Source organism: Nyctereutes procyonoides, unplaced genomic scaffold, assembly GCF_905146905.1.
Source record: "Nyctereutes procyonoides isolate TBG_1078 unplaced genomic scaffold, NYPRO_anot_genome, whole genome shotgun sequence".
Taxonomy (NCBI): Eukaryota; Metazoa; Chordata; class Mammalia; order Carnivora; family Canidae; genus Nyctereutes; species Nyctereutes procyonoides.
This window is the reverse complement of record NW_026575014.1, coordinates 68,004-83,088: the sequence shown is the minus strand read 5'-3', so window position 1 is coordinate 83,088 and position 15,085 is coordinate 68,004. Positions and strand designations below refer to the sequence as shown.

The following is a 15,085-nucleotide window of genomic DNA, read 5'->3' as shown; positions in this document are numbered from 1 at the left end:
AACTTTCACGTAAATTACTGACAATCAGTTTTTGTCTTTGGATCTTCTTCTGAGAAAGTACAACCTGAGTAACTAGATAGATTACTAGTCCTATGCATATATGATATAATGATTTCTGACATTATCCAAAGCAAGTTTACAGTTCATTTGCAAACCTCTGGGAAAAGGAAGGATGTAATTATATCCTTCTATGATCAAATGATCATAATTTCAATTATAAATATTATTTAGTAGATAGTGATGCTGTCTGCTAAAATAACCCATAGTGTAGTGCATTCACAATTTCTATGGTAGTAAAGGTAAGGAGTAAATAAATGCTCTACAGAAGTATTAGAAATCTATCCAATGAGGAAGATGTTATATCCAGATCTGGATGTGTTAAGTATCAGAAACCTAAGTGAAAATATCTAATAGGCTGATGGATAGGCTGATGGTGTAGAGTTTCACAACCAGATTCAGTCAGCAAAATTTGAGATAATGTCCCCATTTGCTCAGTCTTTTTATGGCTACCTTTATGTCTTTGTTTTTTAATGTATAGATGGCAGGATTCAAGATCGGGGTGATAGCAAAGTCAGCAATGAACAAGTATTTGTCAATTGATGATATGGGGAAAGGCCAGACAGAGAGAAACATGCATGGAGTGAAAAATAGAACCACCACAGAGATGTGAACTGACAGTGTGACAAATGCTTTGAACACATCTCCTGAAGCACATTTCCAGACAATGACTAAAATGAAGACATAGGAAAGGATTAGCAGGAAGAAGGCACCCATAGTCATGAAGCCACTGTTGGCAGCAATAATAAACTCAAACTTGGCTCCATCTGTGCACACAAACTTTATGATCCAGGAAAGTCACAGTAAAAGCTGTCTACTTCATTAGGACCACAAAAAGGCAAGTTTATAATGAAAGCAAACTGAGACATAGCATGGATCACTCCAATCACTCAGCCAGTGATTACAAACGAAACACATATTTTAGAGTTCATGATGTTCAGATAGTGAAGAGGCTTACAGATCACCGTGTACCTGTCAAATTCCATGGCTATGAGCAGCACCATCTCCACTCCTCCCATGATGTGGATGAAGCATATCTGTGTCATGCAACCTTGGAAGGAAATTATCTTGTATTCTTTTAAAAGGTCCTCAAACATCTTTGGGACTGTTGTAGAGGAAAGTCCCACATCAACGAGGGACAGGTTGGCCTGTAGGAAGTACATAGGAGAATGTAGGTGAGAATCAAAGATTATCAAAAAGAAAATGAAGAGATTTTTCAGGATGATCCCTAAATAGATCAAGGAAAATATCAATCAACATGAGAAAAACTCTAGTTTCCCAAGAACTAGAGAGTCCCAGCAACACAAACTCAGAAACCACAGAATTATTTAATGCATCCCTTGACTTGGGCAGAAGAGCTGATTTTCAAATCACCTAAAGATAGAAAATGAAGAAAGGTGAGAATCAGTGGTACAAATATAGGTTTCTTGGGGAGCTTGAGTGCCTCAGTCAGTTAAGTGTCCAACCCTCGATTTTGGCTTAGGTCATGATCTCAGGATTGTAAGATGAAGCCCCACATCTGACTTCATGCTCAGCATGGAACTTGTTTGAGATTCTCTCCCTTGCTCTCTCTCTCTGCCCCTCTCCCCAATCCTCTCTAAAAAACCCACAAAACAAGAAATCAAATACGGTTTTCTGTGTATGTTGCTAGATTGTTCTGTGGTTCATATTCCAGAGTTAGAAAGCATTTAATTGGAAAAAATATAAAGAAAATAGAATTATTATAATGATCAGGGGAGTGATTATATAAAAAGAGAAAAAAATGAGTACTTTAGATGGAGATTAATTGGGGTATTTCCCTTCTTATTACATTAACAAGCATTTTTTTTCGTTACTGATTTCAAGGCATTTCCCCTGACCACTTAATTCTCACAACCAAATAATCTCTAACATTGATATTCTCATACTAACTTGCACATTCTTGTCACCTGGATATTTTATTTCACCGGTCAAATAGAGATCATCAGGCTAAAACTGTTTAATAAATTTCACCTTGCTTCACCTCATCTGTGGGTTGTTTTCTTTTTTGTACAATTTATCATGCATGTCATATATTCATATTGAAATTATTCATAATACATTGTTCAAGACACATTATTGTCATAAGACATGCATTTATCTCTATATCAAATAAAATATTGGATATGAAAAAATAAATACCTGTTATTAAGAAAATGTTTATTAAGCAAAGATAATATTAAAAGATAATTATTTATTCACCATGCAAACCACTGTACTAAGCATACTATCTCATTTTTACTTTATAAAATTCCATAAGATAGTAACTGTTTTATTAGATTCATTTTATTAGTGGAGAAACTGAGTTCCAGAGGGATCAATTGTCAGAGGCAGAATTTGTATCTACAGTTGCAGGACACCAGAATTCCTGATCTAAACCATGGCACTATGGTCTTTAAGGACGGCCCTTTTAAGTACATCCCAGGTCTTACCCAAGATCCATCAATTAATTTTCTTCTTTAAATTTTCCTTGACCTATATCTACCATAGCTTTAGCATTTTGACCTATTGTTAGTATAATGAACTCTCTTTTGAAAAGATCAAATCTCTGTATCTTGTGTTATTTTCTAATGTTTTCTCTTTCCAACTCCTCATTGGTAAGCTGGCCCACACTTTTTGTTCATTCATAAGCTAAAGATGGTGTTCACGGATTTCTCATTTGTTAGAAAGAAGCTTTGGATTCTGGATACCTCATGTAATAATCACTTTTCAGTCATTACTTACCTTGATCTCTCTGCAGGATTTGATACTGTTTATCACTCCTTTGTTTCTGTAATTCTTTCTGCCTTTGGCTCCTTATCTTTTTAAAGCCATTCCCCTTCCCATGTCTGCTAATAGAAATTCTGTTTATTTAGGTAGTTAGCTGAAATCGCTTAAATTAGGAGCGAGTATAACACACTATCCTACCTTGAAAGTATGTTATATTATTTTTCTAAATCAGCTACTATAATTATATTTTTTGGCCAGAGAATGGTGTAAGAAGGGTTATGTGCCCCAGAACTGTTCAGTGAGTGGTAAATCAGTGTCAGCTGTGGAGGGTTTTCTCCCCAAATAAAAGGACATATCTTCATGTGCACATGGATTTTCCTGGTCCATTTTTCCTGCATTTTATTTATTTATTTACTTATTTATTTATTTATTTATTTTTAATTGGAGTTCAATTTGCCAACGTATACCACAACACCTAGTGTTCATCCTGTCAAGTGCCCCCCTCAGTGTGCGTCACCCAGTCACTCCATGCTCCCGCACATCTTCCATTCCATTACCCCTTGTTCGTTTACTAGAGTTAGGTGTCTCTCATGTTCTGTCACCCTCACTGATATTTCCCACTCATTTTCTCTCCTTTCCCCCTTATTCCCTTTCACTATTTTTTATATTCCCCAAATGAATGAGACCATATAATGTTTGTCCTTCTCTGATTGACTTACTTCACTCAGCATAATACCCTCCAGTTCCATCCACGTTGAAGCAAATAGTGGGTATTTGTCGTTTCTAGTGGCTGAGGAATATTCCATTGTATACATATACCTCATCTTCTTTATCCATTCATCTTTCTATGGACACCGAGGCTCCTCCCACAGCTTGGCTATTGTGGACATTGCTGCTATAAACATCGGGGTGCAGGTGTTCTGGCATTTCACTGCATCTTTATCTTTGGGGTAAATCCCCAGCAGTGCAGTTGCTGGGTCGTAGGGTAGTTCTATTTTTAACTCTTTGAGGAACCTCCGCACAGTTTTCCAGAGTGGCTGCACCAGTTCACATTCCCACCAACAGTGCAGGAGGGTTCCCTTTTCTCCGCATCCTCTCCAACATTTGTTATTTCCTGCCTTGTTAATTTTCCCCATTCTGACTGGTGTGAGGTGGGATCTCATTGTGGTTTTGATTTGTATTTTCCTGATGGCAAATGATGCGGAGCATTTTCTCATGTGCTTGTTGGCCATGTCTATGTCTTCCTCTGTGAGATTTCTCTTCATGTCTTTGGCCCATTTTATGATTGGATTGTTTGTTTCTTTGCTGTTGAGTTTAGTAAATTCTTTATAGATCTTGGATACTAGCCCTTTATCTGATGTGTCATTTGCAAATATCTTCTCCCATTCTGTAGGTTGTCTTTTAATTTTGTTGACTGTTTCTTCTGCTGTGCAGAAGCTTCTTATCTTAAGGAAGTCCCAATAATTCATTTTTGCTTTTGTTTCTTTTGCCTTCATGGATGTATCTTGCAAGAGGTTGCTGTGGCCAAGTTCAAAAAGAGTATTGCCTGTGTTCTCCTCTAGGATTTTGATGTATTCTTGTCTCACATTTAGATCTTTCATCCATTTTGAGTTTATCTCTGTGTCTGGTGTAAAAGAATGGCCTAGTTTCATTCTTCTGCACGTGGCTGTCCAATTTACCCAGCACCATTAATTGAAGAGACTTTTTTCCAGCAGATAGTCTTTCCTGCTTTGTTGAATATAGTTGACCATAGAGTTGAGGGCCCATTTCTGGATTCTCTATTCTGTTCCATTGATCTATGTGTCTATTTTTGTGCCAGTACCACATGGTCTAATGAGCACAGCTTTGTGGTACAACCTAACATCTGGCATTGTGATGCCCCCGGCTCTGGTTTTTTTTCTCACTGTGTGTCTCTCTCATGAATAAATAAAAGTCTAAAAAAAATAAAAGAGAGAGATGCATGAGTTGACCTATTGGAATCATGGGTAAGATGCTCAAGTTCATGCAAAAGAGATAGAAAAGGGTTTTGATAATAAAGTTAATTGTATACAATCTGGTATATAGGGGTTGTGGAATGCTTCTAAAAGCACAACTGTTGTAAAAATATTATTTAAAATAGCATTTTCTCCCAGAAGAATGGCGCTAATGGAACTGCTGCACATTGAGTGTAGAAACCAGAACTGAGTTCCAATTGTCCTTCCATTGGTCCCGCAGTGACTGTTGGTCTCTGCTGGGGTTGAGATAAGTCACATGACAGCTCGTGATCAAGGTGCAAAAATTATTCCTAGATATTCTGGGTAATAATTAGTGTTGAGAGTATAAACAATCTACATATTAACAGGACTGGCGGTGGGATAACTGCTACTACTTTGTAGGAAACTGTTTGTGCCACTGCTGACAGGGTTCCAGTAGTGAGAGTTTTGAATGTGCATGTCAGCCCGACCCTGACCTGAAAATGGAATAAATAGCTAAGCTAGATATGACTTTATAAATAATACACCTAGGTTTGTAATAATTAATGGATATGGTATGAGCAGTTGGAACCCACCTTCTTAGGGCTAAAGTGAGGGCTAGGGTTGGTGCCTCAATAAATGTGGGTATCGATGTTGTGAGTCAGTGTATTGGTTCCTTGATGAAGAGCCCGAGAGCATCAGAGATGGATCAGAGTGCACCATGGGGCCCACAATGTGTGTTCTTCTCTGAAGTTGCAGAAAGGCTGATACTTTTCACTCGATTAGTGTGAGGAATGTTACAGCAAGTCACACAGGTATAATCACCAACAGATTAATTATTAACGTGCCAGTAGGAAGAGGAATTGAACCTCTGGCAGTAAAAGTCTAAGTTTTAGGAGTTACCAGGCTGTGCCACACTGACATGCCCTGTTCTTGGGCAGAGTGAGATATAAATCGGTTGGATTAGTATTACCTCCTCTATTAGTGTGAAGGCCCTTTCGTAAAGTGTTTGGTAAACAGGTGAGGCTTGTGTTTGCAGAGTTCCTTTAACTTTTAAAAATCTTCCCTTAGATGCATACCTGTGTGGGTTAACAATTAGGTTAATAAGTAATGAATTATTCGGTTAAATTTATCTTATTGTTAACTATCGGTGATTATCCCTTCTAATACAAGCTTATGCAAGGAGAAATAATTCATGTTACCCAGAGGAACAGTAATTCCTCTAATTATTAATGGATAGATTAATTGAGTATTAGGTTAGGAGTTTGTCTTTAGTGCTTGAATTTTTAATATTTTATTTAAATTCAATTTGCCAACATAAAGCATAACAACCAGTGCTCATCTCCTCCTGTGCCCTGTTTACTACTCATCACCCCATTACCTCTCCCCCACCCACCTCTGCAACCCTTTGTTTGTTTCCCAGAGTCAGGAGTCTCCCATGGTTTGTCTAAATTGCCCTGGGTAGCAGAGACATTTTCACAATATTGATTCTTCCAATCCATGAGTATGGAATGCTTTTCTGTCTCTTTGTGTATTCTTTGATTTCTTTCATGATTGTTCTGTAGTTTTTAGGGTATAGATTCTTTTCCTCTTTGGTTAGGTTTATTCCTAGGTATCTTATGTTTTGGGGTGCAATTGTAAATGGGATGGGCTCCTTAATTTCTCTTTCTTCAGTCTCATTGTTAGTGTATAGAAATGCTACTGACTTCTGGGCATTTATTTTGTATCCTGCCACACTGCTGAATTGCTGTAGGAGTTCTAGCAATCTTGGGGTGGAGTCTTTTGGGTTTTCTATATATCAGTATCATGTCATCAGCGAAGAGGAAGAGTTTGACTTCTTCTTTGCCAATTTGAATGCCTTTTAATTCTTTTTGTTGTCTGATTGCTGAGACTAGGACTTCTAGTACTATGTTGAATAGCAGTGGTGAGAGTGGACATCCTATCATGTTCCTGATCTTAGGGGAAAGGCTCCCAGGGTTTCCCCATCGAGAAGGATATTCGCTGTGGGCTTTTCGTAGATGGCTTTTAAGATGCTGAGGAATGTTCCCTTTATCCCTACACTCTGAAGAGTTTTGATCAGGAATGGATGCTCTATTTTGTCAAATGCAGAGGATCATATGGTTCTTGTATTTTCTCTTGTTGATATGATCTATCACGTTGATTGTTTTATGAGTGTTGTATGAACCTTACATCCCGGGGATAAATCCCACTTGGTCATGGTGAATAATCTTAATATACTGTTGGATCCTATTGGCTAGTATCTTGTTGAGAATTTTTGCATCTGTGTTCATCAGGGATATTGGTCTGTAATTCTTTTTGGTGAGGTCTTTGTCTGGTTTGGGATCAAGGTAATGCTAGCCTCAGAATGAGTTTGGAAGTATTCTTTCCATTTCTATCCTTTGAAACAGCTTTAGTAGAATCAGTCTTATTTCTTCTTTAAATATTTGGTAGAATTCCCTAGGAAGCCATCTGGCCCTGGAATTTTGTGTCTTGGGAGGTGTTTGATGATTGCTTCAATTTCCTCGCTGGTGGTTGTAGGAGTGGTCTTTAGTATTAGAATAAAGGGGAATATATTGTTGAACTTAAATATTTTAATTGGTGGCTAGTTTAGGCTAGCTATCGTGTGGTTTATATTACTCTCCAAGGAAGGTTGTGTCTTGTATTTAAAGGCTGTACCTTTCTATATTAGTATTAAAATTTATGTTGAAGTTATTATTTTTTAAGGTAAGTTTAAAGTTGAATCAAAAAGTAAAGTTCTGGATAACAACTGTCACCAGGCTTGATAGGCTTTTCATGTTTACCTATAAACCTCGCTATTGTGCTTCATAAACGGGTTTGTTCTTTAAACTGTATATAGGTAGCTCATCTGGTTTCAGGGCAGTTAAGTTCTCATTAATTTTCTGGGTAAATCATTAGGCAAAAATGAAAGAAGGTAAGCTTTGCTATTTTTATAATAAATTTATTTTTTATTGGTGTTCAATTTGCCAACATACAGAATAACACCCAGTGCTCATCCCATCAAGTGCCCCCCTCAGTGCCCGCCACCCATTCACCCCCACCCCCTACCCTCCTCCCCTTCCACCACCCCTAGTTCGTTTCCCAGAGTTAGGAGTCTCTCATGTTCTGTTTCCCTTTCGGATATTTCCTACCCATTTCTTCTCCCTTCCCTTCTATTCCCTTTCACTATTATTTATATTCCCCAAATGAATGAGACCATATAATGTTTGTCCTTCTCTGATTGACTTACTTCACTCAGCATAATACCCTCCACTTCCATCCACGTTGAAGCAAATGGTGGATATTTGTCATTTCTAATGGCTGAGTAATATTCCATTGTATACATAAACCACATCTTCTTTATCCATTCATCTTTTGATGGACACCGAGGCTCCTTCCACAGTTAGGCTATTGTGGACATTGCTGCTAGAAACATCAGGGTGCAGGTATTTAGTGCTTTTAGTATTTTGTTTATTGTTCTCTTATTGTACTTTTTCTATGGCCTCAACTAAAACTTTCATCTCTTAAACTTTTAATTTTACATACATGTTTTTTAAGTTCATTTATAATAATTGGGTTTGTTAGGGCACTGGGGAGGCTCAGTCAGTTAAGTGTCTGCCTTCCGCTCAGGTCATGATCTCGGGGTCCTGGGATCTAGCCCTCTGTGGGGCTCCCTGCATAGCAGGGAGTCTGCTTCTTCCTCTCCTTTTGCACCTCCCCCTCTCATGCTCATGTTCTTAGTCTCATACACTGTCTCTCAAATCAATCTTTTTTTAAAAAGCTTGAGTTTGGTAAGTTTGGACTAGCTTTGTTAAAGTGCTCATATTAAATGAAATCTGCTATGTGTAACCTGGGTGCTTTACTTAAGGTACAGTTTGATCAGTTCAAACACACTTTCCAGGATGTGGATATAATTACTAGTAGGTTAATATAGGTTAATAATGATATAAGAATTAGTAGGTTATATGTAGGTTTTGATGATTGAGGAGGGTGATGTGTATGTGCCTCATGGCTTAATTCATTTAAGTTCTCTCATCTCAATTTATTACTAAATTCACTTTTAGTTTTTAATTCCATAATGACTTTAATATAAATTTTAATGTTTTTAGAATGGAAAATGTAGCCCATTTCCTATCTTGTAAGCTATGGCTTGACCTAACATTTTAATGTTTTTATGTTTGTCCTTACTGTAAATCCATTTACTGAAGGTGATAGTAGGTAGACCATATTAACAAGATGTAAGGTTTATCGGGGCTTATCCATTATACAACAGTCTCCTGTAAAGATACAAATCACCCCCAGTTCTTTGAAATGTGGCTGTTGGTGGTAGTACTCTGGTGAATAGTTTTTTTTATAATAATTACTTGAGTTTGGGCTAAGCATTATGGAGTATCTATTCTCAGTTTGGGTCTTAGCTGTTGTATAGTCAGGAATATTAAAACACTTTTGTAGTTTATTTTTATTTTAGTTGTGACTTTTTGTAGCCTAGTTAAAATTTAACTTTACTGTAAAAATGTCTTTAACATGCTTTATCAACTTGGGTTAATAGTATGGCTACAGTGTCTGGAGCAAAATTTACCAGCCCTCATTGATATAACTGTCAAATTTTCATTTATGGTTTTTATCACCGCTATTTCCTCTGGGTGCATGGTAAAGCAAGGCCTGCGAGCCACTTTTTGGTGTACATGAGTGTCAGCAGACAAAATGGCAGTTGGAAGGATCTGATTTTCTCTAGTAAACTCAACAGGATTTATTGACCATTTTCAGAGAGCATAACCTATCTGGACACTTCAGGTGAAAGAGACCGAACTGCTACAGATGACACCAGAGTACATGCATGGTTTCTTCCCTTAGCACTTTCCTTGAAAGATGTTACTACCGTTTTATGTTCATTTACAAATCACAGAGTATTGATAATGTAACATTATGTTAATGGCTAAAGAATACCATAGTAATAAATTTTAAAAATACAAGATGTTTAAGGTTGGATAGACAATCTTTAGGCTCCAAGAGTTTAAATATTCAAGGTAAGATTCTCTTCAAACCGTCAAATATTTAAGATAGAACTCAACCTAGAAAAGGGGGTGAGACTTTCCTATTTCCAGTGGATAGTCTTTCCTGCTTTGTCGAATATTAGTTGACCATAGAGTTGGGGCCCATTTCTGGGTTCTCTATTCCATTCCATTGATCTATGTATCTGTTTTTGTGCCAGTATAAACACTGTCTTGATTATCACAGCTTTGTAGTACAACCTGAAATCCGGCATTGTGATGCCCCCGGCTCTGGTTGTCTTTTTCACAATTCCCCTGCCTATTCAGGGTCTTTTCTGATTCCACACTAATCTTAGGATGATTTGTCCCAACTCTCTGAAGGAAGTCCACGGTATTTTGATAGTGATTGCAGTAAACGTGTGAATTGCCCTGGGTAGCATGGACATTTTCACAATATTAATTCTTCCAAACCATGAGAATGGAATATTATTCCATCTCTTTGTGTCTTCCTCAATTTCTTTCAGAAGTGTTCTGTAGTTTTAGGTTATAGATCCTTTCCCTCTTTGGTTAGGTTTATTCCTAGGTATCTTATGCTTTTGGGTGCAATTGTAAATGGGATTGACTCCTTAATTTCTCTTTCTTCACTGTCATTGTGAGTGTCTAGAAATGCCACTGATTTCTGGGCATTGATTTTGGATCCTTCCACACTGGCAAATTGCTATATGAGTTCTAGCAATTTGGGGTGGAGTCTTTTGATTTTCTATGTACTCTATCATGTCATCAGTGAAGAGGGAGAGTTGGACTTCTTCTTTGCCAGTTTGAATGTATGCCTTTTATTTCTTTTTGTCATCTCATTGCTGAAGCTAGGACTTCTCGTACTATGTTGAATAGCACTGGTGAGAGTGGACGTCCCTGTCATATTCCTGATCTTAGGGGAAAGGCTCCCAGTGTTTCCCAATTGAGAATGATATTTGCTGTGGGCTTTTCATAGATGGCTTTTAAGATGCTGAGGAATGTTCCCTCTATCCCTACACTCTGAAGAGTTTGATCAGGAATGGATGCTGTATTTTGTCAAATGCTTTCTCTGCATGGGGTGACTGGGTGACGGGCACTGAGGAAGGCACAGGACAGGATGAGCACTGGGTGTTACACTATGTGTTTGCAATCTAACTCCAATTAAAAATATACAAAAAAACCTGGTAAAAGGAAAAAAAGACGGGATGAATATATGTGAATATCAAATGGAAAGGTCAGCAAAAGAGAACCTGAATACACTCCACCTGTGCAGAGCTTCTGTTCTCATCATAATACCTAATTTGTAAAGAATCTATGAAATTATGGATGTTATGTTGAAATGTATCTTGGCATATCTTGCAATAAGTCACACAATTGGGAAGAAGCATGCCTCGGTGCACATATTAGGACCTCTGACCCTTGCTTCTAAGGTGACTTTCTTATTCTGTTATGTTCTAAAAGCTTAATATGTTTCCATAGAAAATAACTGGTTCTCATAGCATTCTTAAACACTTCCCTCCATGATTCATTCAAATTCTTCCTGACATAAACTGTTTGCAAACAATACTGTTAGAAGCCAATATTTTGTTTGGAAATCTCTGGTAACTGAGATTGTGAATCTCTGTCCTTGGCCATCTCTTCATATAGCAGAGTTGTGAATCAGGAAATGAGAACAGTCCTTCCAGATTGTCAATATCCAGGGAGTCCTAAGACTGTAGAGAAGGCATCTCTTCTGGTCCAGGAAAGTCTTTGCTTTAGAGTCCAGACATCACAGGATTTACCTGAGAAGAAACTCTTGATATTTCTGGAACTTTTACAAAGTTCCAGAAATGAAACTTTGTAAAAGTTCCAGAAATATCCAAGTTGGTTGGGATACATAGAAAGTTGGTTTTGAAATACTGTGAAAGTTCGTTTAAGTGCTAGAGAGGAAGAGAATTAAGAGAGAAGTTGAATAATAGTGAAGGGGAATATAAGGGAAGGGAGAAGAAATGTGTGGGAGATATCAGAAAGGGACACAGAACATAAAGACTTCTAACTCTGGGAAATGAACTAGGGGTGGTGGAAGGGGAGGAGGGCGGGGGGTGGGGGTGAATGGGTGACGGGCACGGAGGGGGACACTTGACGGGATGAGCACTGGGTGTTATTCTGTATGTTGGTAAATTGAACACCAATAAAAATTAATTTATAAAAAAAAATAAATAAAAAAAAATAAAGTTTACTCTTTCAAGAAAAAAAAGAGAGAAGTTGAGAGTTTATTATAGAGTATAAGATGTTTTATGTTTGGAAACATCAAATTCCTCTTCACAGATATAAAGCTGAGTCCAAAATTTTTCAGGGTCTAAATACAGTCAGAATGTGATAAAACAAGTAAATCATGTTGTTTGGACAAGTTTTGTGAGATAGTGTTATCCTCAGAAGTGGATGTATTTATTGTGTAAAGTGACTTCTTGAGTGGGAAACACTAGAGTTCTGTGTCATGGAATAAAGGCTTATAGACAGAGTATCTGTACTGGGTCTATTGGGATATTTCAGTAAGTGCCACTAAATTGAGAGCATCACCTGTTAGTGTGCCTTTTCAGAAATTCAGAATCAAAAGTTCGAAGTGAATTTATTTATAACAATTCTAGAGTTGGATATAAAATATCCTTCAGTTCATTTGAATGTTTTGTAGGCAGAAAAAAATCTAACTCTATTTTGATCTATGTCTACAGTTTAAAAAAATTATTTATTTATTCATTAGAGATACAGAAGGAGAGAGAGGCAGAGACACAGGCAGAGGGAGAAGGAGGCTCCATGCAGGGAGCCTGACATGGGACTCAATCCCGGGTCTCCAGGGTCACGTCCTGGGCTGAAGGTGGCGCTAAACCACTAAGCCACCAGGGCTGCCCTATGTCCACAGTTTTTATATTGGAACCAAGATTTCCTTTCCTGTTCTTGAGGAATTGAGGAGGTTTTGTGGGTAGCCCGTGATGGCCAGTTGTGGGATGTGATCGCATAGGCTGGTCATGACTTGCAGAAGTATGCTCAAGGCGGAATGTCCTACTGTGACCTGCTAGTTTGGTTTTCTGAGACTTGTGAAAAGCAGAGAAATAGTTTATATCACAGAATTGTCTGTGCTCAAGTACCAGTTTGGGTATTTGGAGTAAAATGGGTGATTACCGGTTGGTGTCCATTGGAGGAAAATGTTTCATTAACTCTTGTTTAAGTTACAGAGCAATATTTGGAGGCTGCTTTGAAGATGACTTTTATTCGAGATGGTCCTTTCCTGTCAGCACCAGAGAGTCTGTCTCATTGCTTGTCTCTGGCCTCTTGACATGATGCATAATATTTGTTGTGGGAAATGTGGGGCATGCCTAGGAGTTCATGAACCCTCTGCAAATGAAGAAATACGTCAGACACCTGCCCTTCAAGTGAGATAATTCTAAATCACAGAATCAGTACAGTTTCCTGGAGGATTACAGTTTGCTTGCACTCCCATTATGTTACCAACATAAGCATCTTTCCTTTCACAATACCTCTTCCCTATTCCCTTACTGATACACCCAAAAATTAGCTTCCAAATAAACTACATGCAATAAAATTTTGTCTTTGGATCTTCTGACAGAAACCAACCTAAGTAACTAACAAGAGCTACTACCCTTCTATAAATAACCATTCGATGTGATGGTTCCTGAAATTCCCCAGAGTTGTACTTATGGGAATCAAAAGAGATTTCCTCATATTGTTATTATCAAATGAGTACAATTTCAGTCATCAAATATTATGTAGTAGATATTACTGCTGTCTGCTGAAATAATAAAATAATACCCTTACATGGTAGATTCACATTTCCCATGGTAGCCAAAGTAGTGAATAAATGCTCTACAGAAGTAATAGAATTTTATTCAGTGAAGTAGATAATATATATAGTTCTACCTATTTTAGCTGTCAGATTCCTCAGTAGAGATATCCAAAGAGCAGATGGATGTATAGTTTTAGAGCTCCAGAGATAGAGCCAGTTAGCAACGTCTGCCATAATGTCCCCATTTGCTCAGTCGTTTTACAGATACCTTTATGTCTTTGTTCCTTAATGTATATATTATGGGATTTAAAATGGGGGTGATAGCAAAGTCAGCAATGAACAGGTATTTGTCAATTGATGATGTGGGGAAAGGCCAGACATAGAGAAACATGCATGGAGTGAAAAATAGAACCACCACAGTGATGTGAGATGACAGTGTGACAAATGCTTTGGATAAATCTCCTGAAGCACGTTTCCAGACAGTGACCAAAATGAAGACATAGGAAAGGATTAGCAGGAAGAAGGTGCCCATGCTCATGAAGCCACTGTTGGCAGCAATAATAAACTCAAATTTAACTCCATCTGTGCACGCAAGCTTTATGATCCTGGGAAAGTCACAGTAAAAGCTGTCTACTTCATTAGGACCACAAAAAGGCAAGTTTATAATGAAAGCAAACTGAGACATAGCATGGATCACTCCAATCACCCAGCCAGTGATTACAAACGAAACACATATTTTAGGGTTCATGATGTTCAGATAGTGAAGAGGCTTACAAATTGCCATGTACCTGTCAAATGCCATGGCTATGAGCAGCACCATCTCCACTCCTCCCATGATGTGAATGAAGCATATCTGTGTCATGCAACCTTGGAAGGAAATTATCTTGTATTCATTTAAAAGGTCCCCAATCATCTTTGGGACTGTTGTAGAGGCAACCCCCATGTCAATGAAGGACAGATTGGCCAGGAAGAAGTACATGGGAGAATGTAGGTGAGAATCAAAAATTACCAAAAAGAAAATGAAGAGATTTCCCAGGATTATCCCTAAATAGATCAAGGAAAATGTCAACATGAGAAAAACTTTAGTTTCCCAAGAACTAGAGAGTCCCAGCAACACAAACTCAGAAACCACAGAATTATTTAGTCCGTCCATTGACATGGGCAGAAGAGTTGATTCTCAAATCATCTGAGGATAGAAGATGATTAAAAAGTCACAGTCAGTGATATAAATGTAAATTTCCTATTTCTTGCTAGTTTGTTCTTTGGGATACCTATCTTAAATTAGAAAGCATTTAATTGGATATGGAGAAATATTACAGATATGGAAACATTAAGGTGATCACAAGAATGATTATACAAAAGAGAAGAAAATTATTAATACTTTAGCTGGAAATGAATGGTATTACTTCCCTTCTATTCCATTTTCAGATCTTTTTATTTTGTGTCTCAAGGATTTCGAGACATTTCCCCTGATCACTTACTGACATGTGAATAATTTCAGCTACTACTGTCAACTTCACAGTAATATTCTCACACTACTTTGCTAATTTTCCTTAACTGAATTT

The 15,085-nt window shown here is 37.7% G+C and overlaps 1 pseudogene; it reads right to left on the bottom strand.

Annotated features, from left to right (window-relative positions):
- Positions 1-459: 459 nt before the first annotated feature.
- On the bottom strand, positions 460-14,673 carry LOC129519525 (olfactory receptor 5T3-like; annotated as a pseudogene).
- Positions 14,674-15,085: the final 412 nt, after the last annotated feature.